Here is a 15,677-nt window from a genome sequence, read left to right as displayed (position 1 = left end):
ACTCATCATCTGCAGCATCAGAAAAATGTGACAGCATGTCATCACAGTCTGATGTTGGAGCTAAGAGGTCGTCTGCTTGCGATCCTCCACGGTGGGCTCGATTATCTTCTGTTGTCGTGTGTTGACGAGAGCTGCTTCTTGCAGGCTCCGCCCCTTTGCTCACCTCATATTGACCCTCATCTATACTTTTCAATGAGAGACAAGTTGAGGGCATACTCTAGATATCCTCTTCTTCCTTCTCTTTCCCCTCCTCTTTTATAAAAGTTGCTCTGGCTCCGCGTCCTCTTTTTTGATGAAAGGACACACCTTGTCCTGTTGCTCATTAATCATGTCTGTTCCTGGTTGTTGTCACATTCAAACTTGTACATAAAAACCAGCGCTTCAACCACCAGCTTCAACCACCAGCTTCAACCAGAGGTTCGAGCACGCTAACTGGTTCTCAAACTTGGCCAAGCTATTTAGCCTTGCTTGCTCGCAGAATAGTAGCATGGGAGATAGACGTGGTGACATCCTGATTTCCACTTTGCAATATTGTAGTTGAATAGTTTATCGTTCATTATTAGCCCCAGTGGAACAGGCCTTGTAGCTCAGTGGTTAGAGCACTGATCTTGCAAACAAGGGGGCGTGAGTTCAATTCTCACTGAGGCCTGATTGCATACTAAGCATTTGCTGCGCAAGCTGGATTTGTAAGAGTTGAGGGTGTAATTCCACATACCTTCTGTTAGGGTTTTCCAGGTTATCTTTATCATAGGATTATTTTGGAATGCAACAGGTAAAAAATACCTTACCTTGTCCTCCTTATCACAAGGTCGTAAAACATCCCCTGAGATGTTTAGACTAGCGGACAAGGGCTTTCTATTCAGCCCACTCATACCCCCACTCTGTTTCTCTTAATAAATATCCTCTTGCAGGAAGGAGAGTTCAGAGCTCTATTCGAACATCGCTGTACGCACAGCGACGAATGGACTCTCCACCTGCAGGTGTCTAAAATGACTTACTTGTCTCCCGTGTGGTTCTTGCAAAATAAATTGGAGTGAGCAAATCTCTAACACCTTCTCCATGGTACTGGTGACAAGCAGTTGCGTAATAAGTTAATGTCTTTGAGGATCTTAAGGGAAATTTTATAATTTCCCACAAAACACAAATGTGTCCACACTGAATGAGAATGACTGGCTTAGAGTTCTCTTTAGACTACATTTTCAAGCGTTTCTTTTGGTCAATCTTCTAAAAGGTTGACACAGTTTTGCCAAGCAAGGCTGCGTAGCTCAGTAATAAGAGCATTAGAGAAGAGCCTCGGTTTTCCACCACAATTCGTTCCAGAAGGCTGTTCGAGAAGTGAATCATTCGAATTCCGAATCATGTTTTCCCTTTAAAAAATAATGAAAAAAAAATTATCCGTTCCAAGCAAAAAAAAAAATCATTTTTTAACCATTTTATTCATTCGCGCATTTTTGTCCGATCGCGCAACTGCAGCGCACCGCCAAACGCGCAACCGTAGCGCGCCGCCGACCGCACAACTGCACCACGCTGGTCGCATTATTGTGACAGAGCGGTCGCTAAAATTTAGAAAATATTTTTTAAAGTCCTAATGGACTTTCCAAAATTTAAGTGGACCTCAGTGCGCAGGGAGTTTAATTTGGTCCGATCGCGCAACCGCAGCGCGCCGGGCGCTCACCTTCGCATTGCTTTAGGAGTGTCTTTGTGTTTTAGGATGGCTTTACTGCTCCCACTTGCTTCCTTTGGAGGCATGATTAGAGTTAATGCAATCCTTAGAGTAACGAGAATGTAATAACGAACGGAGTCAGCTGACATGCGGGTCCTCTCGGCTCATCTCGCAAGGTTCGACAACCGAATTTCGTCCGACATCTGAAGCAAAAAAACCTCAAATTTTTTGTTTGAATACCGATTTGTTCGAGAACCGGGACGTTCAAAAACCGAGGCTCCACTGTAATTTGTAAACCCTAACAATCTTGGGCCAAGAACTGAGAAGGAAAAAGTTTTCTCACCTGTGTGTGTTCTTGTGTTTATTTTTAAGTGACTGTTCTGAGAGAATCTCTGGCCACAAACTGAGCAGGAAAAAGGTTTCTCACCTGTGTGTGTTCTTGCATGTGTTTTTATAAATGTCCTGTATGATAGAATCTTTGTCTAAAGCTTTTTTGATCAAAGGACACACCTTGTCCTTTTGCTCGTTAGGCATGGCTGTTGTCACATTCAAACTTGTACATATACGAGAATCAAAATCAGGACTCAATCCTGCTTTCCAAGACCAGTGCTTCAACCAGCTATGAGGTTCGAGCACACTAACCGGTTCTCAAACTTGTCCCAGCTATCTAGCTTTGCTTGCTCGCAGAATAGTAGCATGGGAGATAGACGTGGTGACACCCTGATTTCCACTTTGCAATATTGTAGTTGAATAGTTTATAGTTCATTATTAGCCACAGTGGAACAGGCCTTGTAGCTCAGTGGTTAGAGCACTGGTCTTGCAAACAAGGGGTCGTGAGTTCAATTCTCACTGAGGCCTGATTGTATACTAAGCATTTGCTGTGCAAGCTGGATTTGTAAGAGTTGAGGGTGTAATTCCACATACCTTGTCCATGGTACTGGTGACAAGCAGTTGCGTAATGAGTTAATGTCTTTGAGGATCTTAAGGGAAATTTTATAATTTCCCACGAAACACAAATGTGTCCACACTGAATGAGAATGACTGGCTTAGAGTTATCTTTAGACTACATTTTCAAGCATTTCTTTTGGTCAATCTTCTAAAAGGTTGACACAGTTTTGCCAAGCAAGGCTGCGTAGCTCAGTAATAAGAGCACTAGAGTTGTAACTCAGAGGGTATAAGTTAAATTCCCACGAGGGTCTGACAGACAGCTACATCTGCTAACGCTGCTTGATAGTAGTGTGTTTGAATTTTTGATTAGTGGTAGGTGCAAAAGCCTCATTGCTAGCAAGAGAACTGGTCTTGCAAAAAAGGATTCACTTGCTGTGTCCAAATTCACAGGCTGCATCCTCAGAAAGTCATTTTTTTTTTGCCAATTATCAGGCTGCATGACGCGACTTCCGGTGCGACGCGAAGGCACGTCACGTGACACACGAATTCAGCCTTGAAACTGGCATTCGTTAAATGGCGACGGATGCTGAGCGGAGACTACATATATTTTAAAGTCATTTGCCATATTACTCTTTCAAATATCTATTCAGAAACTCTGAACATATAAGGACATATTTATTGAGAGAAAACAGGGTGGAGGGGGCTGAGAGTGGACAGGTTTGGTGAACCCCCGACATCTGGTCAAATCAGAGCAGGGGGTGTTTTATGATGTTGGGGGAAACAGGGGGAAACTTGATTGCTTCCTCTGCACCTGGTCAACCAGTGCAGAAGTCTTAGCATTTTGTTTACGATGTTGTGAGAACATGAACATGAACAATGAATTTAATAATTTGGAGTGACACGGATGGTGCGATAAACTTGGTATTTATGTTATTTATTTGGTATGTAGGTTATTGATTGATTGATTGATTGAAACTTTATTGATCCCGAGGGTGGGGAAATCCAGGCCCCAGCAGTATTCTTACCATATAAAAGGTATATAAAAGACTCCTATAGGCTCCTATAAGGCTGCCACAAAAAAGCCTTTAAGTGTGAAAGTTAAAAGCCATCAACGCAAAGCAACAAGCAAAAGGAAAAAAAGGAAAAGCTGCCAACCAGCCCCCCTCAATACCAAAGAACACTTCAAAACACACAAAATAGCCTCCACGGCTGGGGTCACCAACACGGTGCCCGCGGGCACGAGGACGCCCGTGAGGACTGCATGAGTCGCCCGCAGGACTGTTCTAAAATTAGCTTAAATAGCGGCACTTGTCAGTGAGCTGCAGCTATTTATTTTACAGTCAAACCTCGGTTTTCGAACGTCCTGATTCTAAAATAAATCGGAATTCGAACAAAAAATTCGAGATTGTTTTGCTTCGGTTGTCGAACATTATTCGGAGGTCAAACCTCGCGAGATGAGCCAGGAGGAGCCACGACGACCCGACCGTGCAGCCCGGATGCCGACTGACTCCGTTGTTGTTGTATTTTCGTTACTTTGGTAACGCTGCGGTTGAGCAATCGGACTAAATTAATCTCCCTGCGCACTGAGGTCCACTTAAATTTTAGAAAGTACATCAGGGCTTTAAAAATATTTTCTAAATTTTAGCGACGGCTCTGTCACAATAATACAACCAGCGCGGTGTAGTTGCGCGGTCGGCGACGCGCTACGGTTGTGCGTTCGGCGGTGCGCTGCAGTTGCGCGATCGGACAATATTAAGCTCTCTGTGCACTAAGGTCCACTTAAATTTTGGAAAGTACATCAGGACTTTAAAAATATTTTCTAAATTACAGCGACGGCTCTGTCACAATAATGCGACCAGCGCGGTGCAGTTGCGCGGTGGGCGACGCGCTACGGTTGCGCGTTCGGCGGTCCGCTGCAGTTGCGCTATCGGACAAATATGCGCAAATGAAAAAATGCTTAAAAAAGGCGGGGTTTTTTGTCTTGAAACGGATTAAATTTTTTTTCTATTATTTGTAATTGGAAAACCATGCTTCGGAATTCAACTGATTCCCTTCTCGAACCGCCTTCTGGAACAGATTGTGGTCAAAAAACAAGTGTCAGGTTCAAAATCAGTAAAAAGGATCAGCAGACAAAACCAGTGAGGCAGAATGTTGAGTCTTTTCTCGCGAGGAGTGTATCCAGACTTACAGCAGTCCGACTACACTAAAAATCTGTTTTACACTCCTCGCTCTTTTTATTTGGAAATGCCCTACCCACAGTGTGAGACGATTAGCCCTTAAGGGGGGGGGGGGGGAGATTGTGGCTTCGTCTCGTAAGAAAAGAAACAAAAAGTAACGCACAAAGTGCTGCGTGCAGATATGGCTATATCAGCAAAACAGTTTAAGCGATATTCCGAGAGATAAAAAGAGAAAGTGACGTTCTTTAAGGAAGATCAGAAGGTTCATGACGCATCGTTTGACGTGTTGTTTTCACGATCTGTTCTGGTGGACGCTGAGCTGTCAGCAGCATCTTGTTTGACACAACCGTCATCTCGCCCCTGACCCAGCCGTAATCCTTCTGTTCTGTTGTACAAGATAAGAATAAGCAAGGCAAAGCAGCAAGCATACTGAACAGTAACATTGTGAATAAGTACTCATTAGAGAACGCATGATAACATATATATACAATTTTTCTAACAATTCCCCCTGTTCATCATAAGTTCTCGGGGACTAACTTATCACCCATATGGCCACTTCAAAAGATTTTCAGCCAAGGGATCACATTTTGCAAGAACTAACTTACACTTGGGAGGAAATTGAGTCTTAACCGTCAAAGCCAGAGTCACGAAACAAATCGGACAGGTTTACCACAATGGATTCGCTGACAGAGTCGTCACTAGAGAAAGATTTCCCGTCGATCGAAAGGTCATCCCTTTGGAGTAACGGAAAAGTCTCAGCTGGTGGAGAGATAGCAGTTGTAATTAGCTTATTAATTAAGGATCGGAGACAAGGAATGCAGCAACATCCACAAAGGGTCGAAATGGCAGAGAAAACGGCAATGGAGACCAGGACCGAGGAAACCAGGGTGCGGTACTTTCCGAACACGTTCAACCAGTCGGTCCAAACCTCCGTGTTCACCCCACTGTGTTCCTTCATCCTCCCATTCAAGGTCCTCAGACCCTCAAGGGCCCGGGACAGGCTTCCGTCGGCTGCAGTGTTATTTGGAATAAATGTGCAACATTGCTCACCAAACATGGCGCAGACACCGCCCTCTTTTGAGAGTAGCATGTCAAGGGCCATTCGATTCTGGAAAGCTATGAGGGAAGTAGCGGCCAGTTGGGAGTGGACCGCCTTGAAACCCGCCTCGGTCCAGTTTCCAAGCCTCTGCACGTTGTAGTGGATGTAGTTAATCCTGTCAACATTTTTGTTAAGAGTACAGCACCAACACAGGGCGGATTCAAAACCAGCTGCTATCTGATTCACCAGCTTATACTCATCCGGTACTCCTCTAGGAACACCAATGGCGTCTATGTAAATTGGATTAGCTGCGCCCTGCCATTCGGCGTTTCGCTTCGTTCTCGGCCAGTATTCGGGCACTACGGACTTAGCAAAAGATGTTAGATCATAAGAGGACATTGGTATCAAATGAACAGGAAACAATAGGGTTACCAAAGCGCAAATTCCAGAGCTGTTTAAAGGCAACCTATCATAAAGTTTGTTACTATTACACCAAAACCAAATATCACTACGAGCAATGGGCAAAAAAGGGGCAGTGACATTGGTCATGGACTCACACCATGGAGTAGGTAGGGCGCCGAGCTTCTCACCAGTACCAGGTAATCTAATGCATGTAAAATTACCCTTAGCTACATCGGACGAAAAAAGGGGTTTGTATTTTGTCATAGAGGCAACAGGGTAAACCTTATCCCATTTAAAACAATCATGAGTGGGTGAAATGGATGAGTTTAACAGTAAAACAACAACACACTTAGGAACTATATTTGCAGGTATGATTTTCAAAAGAGGTCTTGGACCCATACATGCAATGCAACTGGTGTTAGCCATTTTTGCGGCTTGCTCAGCCATAAGAAGCCAGTTGTTGGTTTGACCGCTTATTCCTGTGGAGGCTACAAAATAGCTGTCTATATCAGTGAGGAGCATACTTGTGATTTTTGCTCCTGCTGACAAGGTGTAATTATTTGTAACGGGACGGTCTGCGATCGACATTGTTTTGTTAATGCAAATAGCAATAGGAAAGCGGGGATCAATTCCAGAGGACCAAGCCCACAGTTGAAAACCCCAACAATAAGTGTTAAACAAAGTGGCATTTGGAGGACGAATTTGACCATCAGGGAGTGTAAGAGTCAAAAGGAGGCTTGTGCCCTGATTTTTCAAAGTTACTCGTTTAGCAAAGAACACAGCTTCTTCACTGGAACCAGAGGGCCAAAAATCTTGCGTTTGTGTGGTGACAAGGGTGCCCCAGTCGGTGCTAACCGGGTGACCAGTTAAATACCACCAATATCCGAGCCATTTATCCCCAGTAGTGGGGTGACCATTTCGAAAACCTTTCAAACTTTTCATCGGTAAAATAATAGAAGAAGATGTATTAGGATCCACAGTAAACACTAATGAGTTATTGTAAGTCCAAGACAAAAGCCATGGTACGCAAGTTGGAACGCGGACGGTTTCTGGTGTACAAACAACATGATCGAAAGGGGATTTTGTGTTGCGCTTATGTCTAGCAATTTTTTCCCATGAGCCATATTGATTAGAATTAGTGTTGGTAGTTGCCTGAGAGAAGAATGTTCGAGGCTCATGGTACTCTATCCATACGAATAAAATAACCCCCGAAAAAAATATAATGGTAACACAAATCAGCAAAAGCAACCAAAAGCGCATAGTAGACTTTGCGCAGGCTACAGCCCGATTAAAGCACTCACCAAATGACTCTCTAATGCTCATGTTTTTGGATCTCCTCAGAGTCAACACCCTGAGCTTCGGGTTGGTGTCTTGGAAATTGGCTTCTGCTAGCTTTCGTGTCAACCCTGGATCTTGGCACCAGGATCAGGCACTATTACCAGACTTTGCTCACCTTCCGTACTTAGGTTGGGTCTGCGGAGATCACTTTTTTACAATGAGATAAATGAATCCATGTGTTGCGTTCGGCTATTTTCAAAGCATTAGGTGTCGTGAGTAGTACCAAAAAGGGACCTTCCCATTTGGGTGAATGCCAATTCTTCCTCTTGATACTCTTGATCAAAACCCAGTCTCCCGGTACCACTTTGGGGTCTTCCTGCGGAGAAATGGGTTCATCATCAGTGTTACTGGTTGGATTCTTTTGACGTTCCAACATTTTTCTCATGTAATCAGCTAATGTGGCTTCCTCGGGGATCTCCCATGTGTTCTTGAACTGAGGAAGCCTGTAAGGTCTTCCAAACATAATTTCATAGGGAGTTAGCCCTGTTGTACTTGTAATATTTATGTACATTTTGACCAGGTCTAAGCACTGAGTCCATGGTCGTTTGGTTTCTTCCATACATTTCTTTAATCTGTTTTTTATAGTCGCGTTAGATCTCTCAACAAGGCCAGCTGATTGTGGATGATAAGAACAATGGTTTTTTAAATGTATGTGGAACATTCTCCCAATGTTATGCACTATTTGATTTACAAAGTGTGGACCATTGTCGCTGTAAATTTTTTCTGGAACACCGTACCTTGTAATGATGTCTTTGCATAAGGCTTTTGCCACTGTGAGTGCATCAGCATGTTTGGTAGGAAATGTTTCTACCCATTTAGAAAATGCGTCTATTATGACCAAACAATATTCTTTCCCTTCACACTTATGTAATTGAATATAATCCATATGTATTGTCTGAAACGGATACAATGGAGTCGAGTATTTCCCTCTCTGAGGTCTTAAATTGCCTTGTGGGTTGTGTTTAGCACAGATCAGACAGGCTCTGCAAAATTGTTGTGAGAAAGCTGCAAAGCCGTATGTTGTATAAATAGCTTCAACTTGTTTCACCATACCCCCCGTCGAGACATGGGTGAACCCATGACTCGAAATAGCAGCCCATTTGAACAAGTTACGAGGCAAGATAGGTTTGCCCAAAGGTCACACAAAAAGACCATCAGTGTTTTTAGTTGCACCCCGTTTTTCCCAAGAGAGTCGTTCCTGGGAGGGGCTCTGAGACTGCATGTCAAGCAACACATCAGGGGAGATGTGTGACATCGAATCATGATCAGTGAGAGACGAGAGGACATGGAGCAGGCCTTCTGCAGCGGCCTTAGCGGATTTGTCAGCAAAAGCATTACCAAGAGAAACAGGATCAGATCTTGCAGTGTGAGCAGCACATTTGCAAACAGCCACCTTTAAAGGTAGCTGGACAGCATCCAAAAGTTTAGTTAGTAATGTGGAATGGGTGACGGGCTTCCCTGTAGAAGTTATCATGCCACGGTTGCTCCACTGCTGAGCAAAAACGTGCACTGTAGCAAAAGCATACTGACTATCAGTCCATATAGTGACGGACTTGTTTGCAAACAATTTGCAGGCCCCAGTCAAAGCAATGAGCTCAGCGGCCTGTGCTGACATATAGGATGGCAGTTTAGCAGCCTCCAAGACTTCTTCGGCAGTAACAATGGCATACCCAGTAAGGGTCACTCCAGATTCATTTTTCTTAGAAGACCCATCAACAAAAACCACATCACCATCTGGCAGAGGCGTATCTTCCAAGTCAGGCCGAGCCTTTGCAATCTGTTGGGCAGCATCGACACAATCATGGAATTCACCGTCGTCAGGAAGGGGAATGAGAGTGGCAGGATTGAGTGTCGTGCATCTTTCAACGGTCAGGTGCGGCTGAGACAGCAACGTAGCCATGCAAGAAAGATGACGTGCAGGCGACAGAAAAGTCATATTAGTCTGTAGCAGAAAGGCTGAGACAGCATGAGGAACTTTCAGTGTTAAAGGATGAAACAACACAACACCAGCACTGCTCTCCACAGCCATGGAGGCTGCCACCACGCCCCTCACGCATGGTGGGAGAGCACATGCAACACTGTCCAGTTTAGAGGAATAAAAAGCAATAGGACGCAATTTTGAGCCATGTGATTGGAGCAAAACAGAGGTCATGTAATGACCTTTGCAGTCAACAGTTTGGACAAATACCTTATCATAGTTGGGTAAGGCTAGAGTGGAGCTGGAGACCAAAGCTTGTTTGATCAAAACAAAAGCATCCTCAGCTTCAGGAGTCCATTTTAAGTGAGTGGACATTGAGATGTCTTCCACATACATCAATTTGGACAGAGGAGCAACAATTTGGGCATAATCAAGTATCCAGCTTCTACAATAACCTGTGAGACCCAAAAAAGACATCATTTGCTTCTTTGTTAGTGGCTTAGGAGCTTGTAAAATAGAGGCTTTTCTGCTTTCAATTATGGATCGACCTTGGGAACTTAGATTGTGGCCTAGATACTTAATTTCAGTGGACCACAGTTGAAGCTTGTTCTTGCTGACCTTGTGGCCTTCACTTGCCAAGTGATGCAGCACTGCAAGCGTGTCTTTCTGGCAAGAGGCAAAATCAGGAGATGCTATCAAAATGTCATCAACATAAAGCAAGATTTGACTTCCCATTGGCGGGACAAATTTAGCCATGCTGGCTGCCATCACCTGTGAGTAAATTGTCGGGCTTTCACAGTACCCTTGTGGTAACCTTGTAAAGGTGTACCTTGAGCCAGCATATGTAAACGCAAACCAAAACTGACTCTCTTTTGCAATAGGGACAGAGAAAAAAGCATTGCTAATGTCAATCACTGTGAAGATTTTCGCATCAGGTGTCAATGAATTCAACAAGGTATGCGGGTCAGGGACACAAGGTGCTCTCTGAATAACAGCATTGTTTACAGCTTGCAAGTCTTGCACCATTCTCCACCCCACCCTGCCTTCTTTACAGGGAAAATTGGGGTATTGCAAGGAGAATCCGGGCAAGGAACAATGACACCTGCTTTTAATAAATCAGAAATAACAGGTGCTATACCCTGTAACGCATCATGTTTTAAAGGATACTGCCTCACACAAGGGCGGTATTCAGTTTTAGGTTTTATGACAACAGGAAGCGCACCTTTCACTAAACCAACGTCAGAAGGACCCGCAGACCAAAGATGACTTGGGACCTCAGCGAGGATGTGCTCGTCATAATCTCAAAATGAGGGTGTTTGCTCAACACCAGGATCAGCGTGGATTCCACTAATGAATGACAAGTCTTGAGTCATATTTTGTTTGAAGAGCTTGGTGGAAGGACTATAAAAGGAGTCAGGATTAACCTGAGTCCAGTCAGAAGCTGCCAAGGCCTCACCAGCCATAAATCCTAAACTTTGCCACGTTGCGGTGTGAGGCCTGTAGAGAGAGATGTGGAGCGGAGTGGGAGACACGTGTAACTTCTGCACAGCAGGGGGAGCCGTTTGTATGACTACACAAGCACAGCTCTCACCATCATGCAGAAGGAAATATGTCGTCAAGGTGGCAGGTGTAGCAGCCTCAAGCATGTTCTCGTAGTTGTGATCAGGACCAGGTGTGTCTTTATGCCACATAGTTATGTGTAGTTCATTGGCTTCCATTGCCTGTTCAGGGCAGCGCAAAAGGGTGGCCACACGGGCCAAAAGAGGGGAACCAAATTCCATCACTTCTGCATCAGCCAAATCCAATGAATACAAATAGTAGCAGTGAAATTGACCAAAAATCTGTAACTGGTGTCGCCTTTTGACAACAATTTGACTGTTAAGAGATACAAGGGAAAGCCCAAGGGCAGTGAGAGCATCTCTATCTAGCAAATTAATAGGGCAACTGGGCATCAGCAAAATGGGAATGCAACAACTTCCCCCTTCTGGGTCCCGTATCCAAACTGGTCGAGACTGGGGAACTGGGGTTGCCAGCCCATTTGCTGCTCTCACCCAAAAAGTTTTACCGCTTTTTTGCACATCTGGAGGTATGTCACGACATGTGGTCACACATGCCCCTGAGTCACACAAAAAAGTTATTGGAGTCCCGTTTACCATTAGAGTTATCACTGGCTTCTCAATATTGTTCATCAACAAATCTTGAATGTTCAAATCTACATCAACAGGGGGAGCTGTTGGCAAGGCAGTTGTTTCAACTGTAGTTTGACTGTCGGCTAGTCATAAGGGAGGTTTACTCTCGCCCTTGCCTGGGCAGTTTCTTGCTATATGGCCTTTTTTTCCACATGACCAGCAAATAGGAGGTTCAGCATTGTATCGTTTTGACTGACCTGAGGCGGGCTGGTCATTTGTTTTATAATTGGGAAAATCACGACTATACCCCCCGCTACCTTTGCCACGGAATTTGTTACGACCACGCCCCCCTAGGCGTGGTTCGAAGGTCTTATTTTGATAGAACATTTCAGACTGCTCTCCATTAACCAAAAAAATGGGGCCTGTTTTCCCTTTCTCTTTTGCTCTTTTTGAATTGACAACCTTTTCGGCGTGTATAGCATGATCAATGAACTGTGGCAAGGTAGATGTCGGGAAAGTGATCATATGTTTAGTGATCCAGTTTTGGATTGCTGGTCGCGAATTTGCATGTAGAGCATTTTTGAGTTGTTGGTCATAAACATCAGTTCCATGCTCCAAGCCACTATTGGCCTTGAACACTCTTTCTAGTCTGTGTCTAAAGTCTTCAAACAACTCATCTTCTTTTTGTTTGGTTCGGCCAATGTCTGTGTAATTTGCTCTACGTTCGAATTTTATTTTTATCCTGCCCAATAGTTGGTCAATTTCTGTTTGTAATGGCACCCCGTTACATTCCAATGGACGGCCCCGGGAATCAAAGGGATTCCAGGTGCCTTTAACGCTTGCCCAATGTTTGGTTAAAGATGCCATGAAAGCCTGTTGTACTTCATCGCCTCTCAAATTATAGGAAGCAATGAGTTGTTTCATGTCGATACAGTATTGATCAACATCTTCAATGGGCAACGCTATGCCCTCAATTGCTGATTTTATATCAGCTTGGGTCCATGTTCTGTATACTAAAATGGTGGGTCCTCCATCATCATGAGGATTGGCCACTTCAATCATCGGGTATGCGTCAGCCGAGGGGCCCAACTTAGAACGGCTCCGCGTCAACATGCCACGAGTAGAATCACTATACTCAGGAGGATGATCTGTGTTTGGTAATTTGGGGTACAGAGACGGAAAAATTGGTTCGCTTTGGCGTGCTGCAATCTCCGTCTTTATAATTTGATCATTTTTCTCATCCTCATTCATCGCATTGTAAGCCTCGGCCTTCAAGCGAGCCCGCGCTGACACTGTCTCATCATCTTCCTGCCTGTGCAACAGCAAGTTCTTTTTTATCTTTTCTTCGTCTTCCTTATCTTTCAATTTTCCTCTCATCTGCCCACATTTTCTCTTCTCAGCTTCCAATTCCCATTGTACTATAAGATAATATCCGTCTTTATTCTTCTTTACGCCACATTTAGCATCAATTGATTGCTTTAGGTTATTCAACGAATTCGTTTTCAGCTGACCATCAAATTTGTAATCGGTTATCCATTTGTCAAGATATTTTACATTTTTGGGGTCGACCTCTTCCATCAATTTCCAATCTTTGCATTTTAATTCATGTCGGGGTAGCGGCTTTTGTTTGCTATTTGATTTTCCCATGGTTTATTTTCTAAATTTCGGAGTTGGCAATTCGAATGGCACCTATAGTGTCCTAAAGCCAACTTTATTCACAGGACAGTGGTTAAATGTTCGATGTGTGGCGAGTCTCTTTTCACCTTCCCGGAGGAAGCAGAGAGTCCTTGCTTTCATCCACACAAAGCCACTGTTTACAATCCTGTCTTGTTTACATAGAGGAGAGCTCAAATGAGGTCACTCTCAGTCAAACCATACACACACACACACAATGCGCACTTTTATCGTCTCACAGGCAAGCAGGGGAGTCCACCCTCCCGTGGATTTTAACAAACTCTATAACCTTCCTATTGTGTAAGAAAAAACTTATTTTGCCTTTTTCTTGAAGTAGATATAAAACCTATCTTTTCATGGATAAGGGAGCCAAACCAGCTAAACAAGAGTTAAGAAAAACACCACAGATGGCAGCAGAACGCGACACATTAGGAAGGTTAAGTTAGGAGGCCCCACGACACCTCAGTGGAATTTAACTGCTCCAAATTACCTGTACTTTTTTAGAAAACAGAGGAGTCCGCCCTCCCGTGGAATTTAACTGACTTTTACGTCAGGGGACTCCACCATCCCATGCAGAATTTAACTGTTTCTAATTGCACTTGATAGGGTCTAGAATTGTCAAGGTTTTAAGTGACCTCTTGTCACTGCACTTTCATTACTTTTAACAGAATCAAGATCCGTACTCACAGTCTGCTGGGCCTTCTCCTCGGATGATCTCGTCAACCACTCCGGCGTCCAGCCGACTGATCGAGTCAGCCCCGTAAAAAGGGTTTCCTCTATATACCTTGGCCAAGGACTTGTCCTGGGTCGAAAAGTCAGCTGGAATCCCCAAATAGGTCTATTGAGACCCCGGAACGAGCCCCCAAAAATCTGTCAGGTTCAAAATCAGTAAAAAGGATCAGCAGACAAAACCAGTGAGGCAGAATGTTGAGTCTTTTCTCGCGAGGAGTGTATCCAGACTTACAGCAGTCCGACTACACTAAAAATCTGTTTTACACTCCTCGCTCTTTTTATTTGGAAATGCCCTACCCACAGTGTGAGACGATTAGCCCTTAAGGGGGGGGGGGGGGGGGGAAGAGATTGTGGCTTCGTCTCGTAAGAAAAGAAACAAAAAGTAACGCACAAAGTGTTGCGTGCAGATATGGCTATATCAGCAAAGCAGTTTAAGCGATATTCCGAGAGATAAAAAGAGAAAGTGACGTTCTTTAAGGAAGATCAGAAGGTTCATGACGCATCGTTTGACGTGTTGTTTTCACGATCTGTTCTGGTGGACGCTGAGCTGTCAGCAGCATCTTGTTTGACACAACCGTCATCTCGCCCCTGACCCAGCCGTAATCCTTCTGTTCTGTTGTACAAGATAAGAATAAGCAAGGAAAAGCAGCAAGCATACTGAACAGTAACATTGTGAATAAGTACTCATTAGAAAACGCATGATAACATATATATACAATTTTTCTAACACCAAGGTTTGACTGTATTTTTGCTCTTGTTAAAATCACACTTACATGTGAACTGGAAATGACAATAATAACACATTGTGAAAGCCAAATTGAGCAAATTGGCTATTTCAGAAGTGTGTGTCAAACTGGTAGCCCTTTGCCTTAATCAGTACCCAGGAAGTAGCTCTCGGTTTAAGAAAGGTTGGTGACCCCTGATCTAAAGAAACACGACGTTACAGACAGATGACAAAAAACACAAGATATTATATACACCATCTTAACTACGGAAATTAATTAATATAGCTACAGTGTTTGAACACTTAAACAGCGACATGAAGAAAGAGAGCAGTTCAGTCTAACTGCATCGCCTGTCAACATAGGCAGCCGTGTAATTACGCAATCCTCAGAGGAGGCGACAGGACGTTGGATCCTCTGAACTAATCGTCTTTGGTTTTAAAATAACTATAAAAATTCTGCGATTTTGGTTCAAAATGATACAGATTTATTGAAATCAAAAGGAAAATCACTTTATAATAAGAACTGTTGAATTTGTTTTTCCCCTTTTCATGATGGCAGGGGAGGCACATCCCTGATCATAACTATGATTATGGGTTCTCCGAGTTAGCAGATTAAAATACTCAAACTGTTTAGAAGTATACTATAGCAAAACAAAATAATATAAAATAATACAAAATTGTGTGTTGCTGTGTCACTCAGAACATGTTTATTTAGTCAATAAATCTTAAACTATTATTTTACTATGTCTGCTAAATCGGACTTTGGCACCATCTTCTGGTGAAATTTTGGAACTGCAATAGAGGTTGACTAGATCAACCAGTCACCCCCCTTTACCAGTTTAACAAAAGTTAATTTTGAGGAACTAACTTCTAGGTAACCTTTACTAAGCCCAAAACAGGTCACCCCTATGTCAATCTTTGTGTCAAGTTTAAGTACCATCAGACATTATTTACACACTATAACAAAGAGGAGAAGACAACCAGGATTGGATA

At 43.6% G+C, this 15,677-nt stretch overlaps 2 non-coding genes across 2 annotated transcripts; both read left to right on the top strand.

Moving 5' to 3' along the window:
- Positions 1-576: 576 nt before the first annotated feature.
- On the top strand, positions 577-649 carry trnaa-ugc (transfer RNA alanine (anticodon UGC)). The gene has a single exon. It is a non-coding gene; the product is annotated as a tRNA-Ala (tRNA).
- A 1,799-nt stretch (positions 650-2,448) lies between these two features.
- trnaa-ugc (transfer RNA alanine (anticodon UGC)) lies at positions 2,449-2,521 on the top strand. Its single transcript has one exon. It is a non-coding gene; the product is annotated as a tRNA-Ala (tRNA).
- The last annotated feature ends 13,156 nt before the right edge of the window (positions 2,522-15,677 follow it).

Source organism: Syngnathus floridae, chromosome 14 (genome assembly GCF_059516105.1).
Source record: "Syngnathus floridae isolate MCC-2025c chromosome 14, RoL_Sflo_1.0, whole genome shotgun sequence".
NCBI classification, from domain to species: domain Eukaryota; kingdom Metazoa; phylum Chordata; class Actinopteri; order Syngnathiformes; family Syngnathidae; genus Syngnathus; species Syngnathus floridae.
This window is presented reverse-complemented; position numbering and strand designations above follow the sequence as displayed.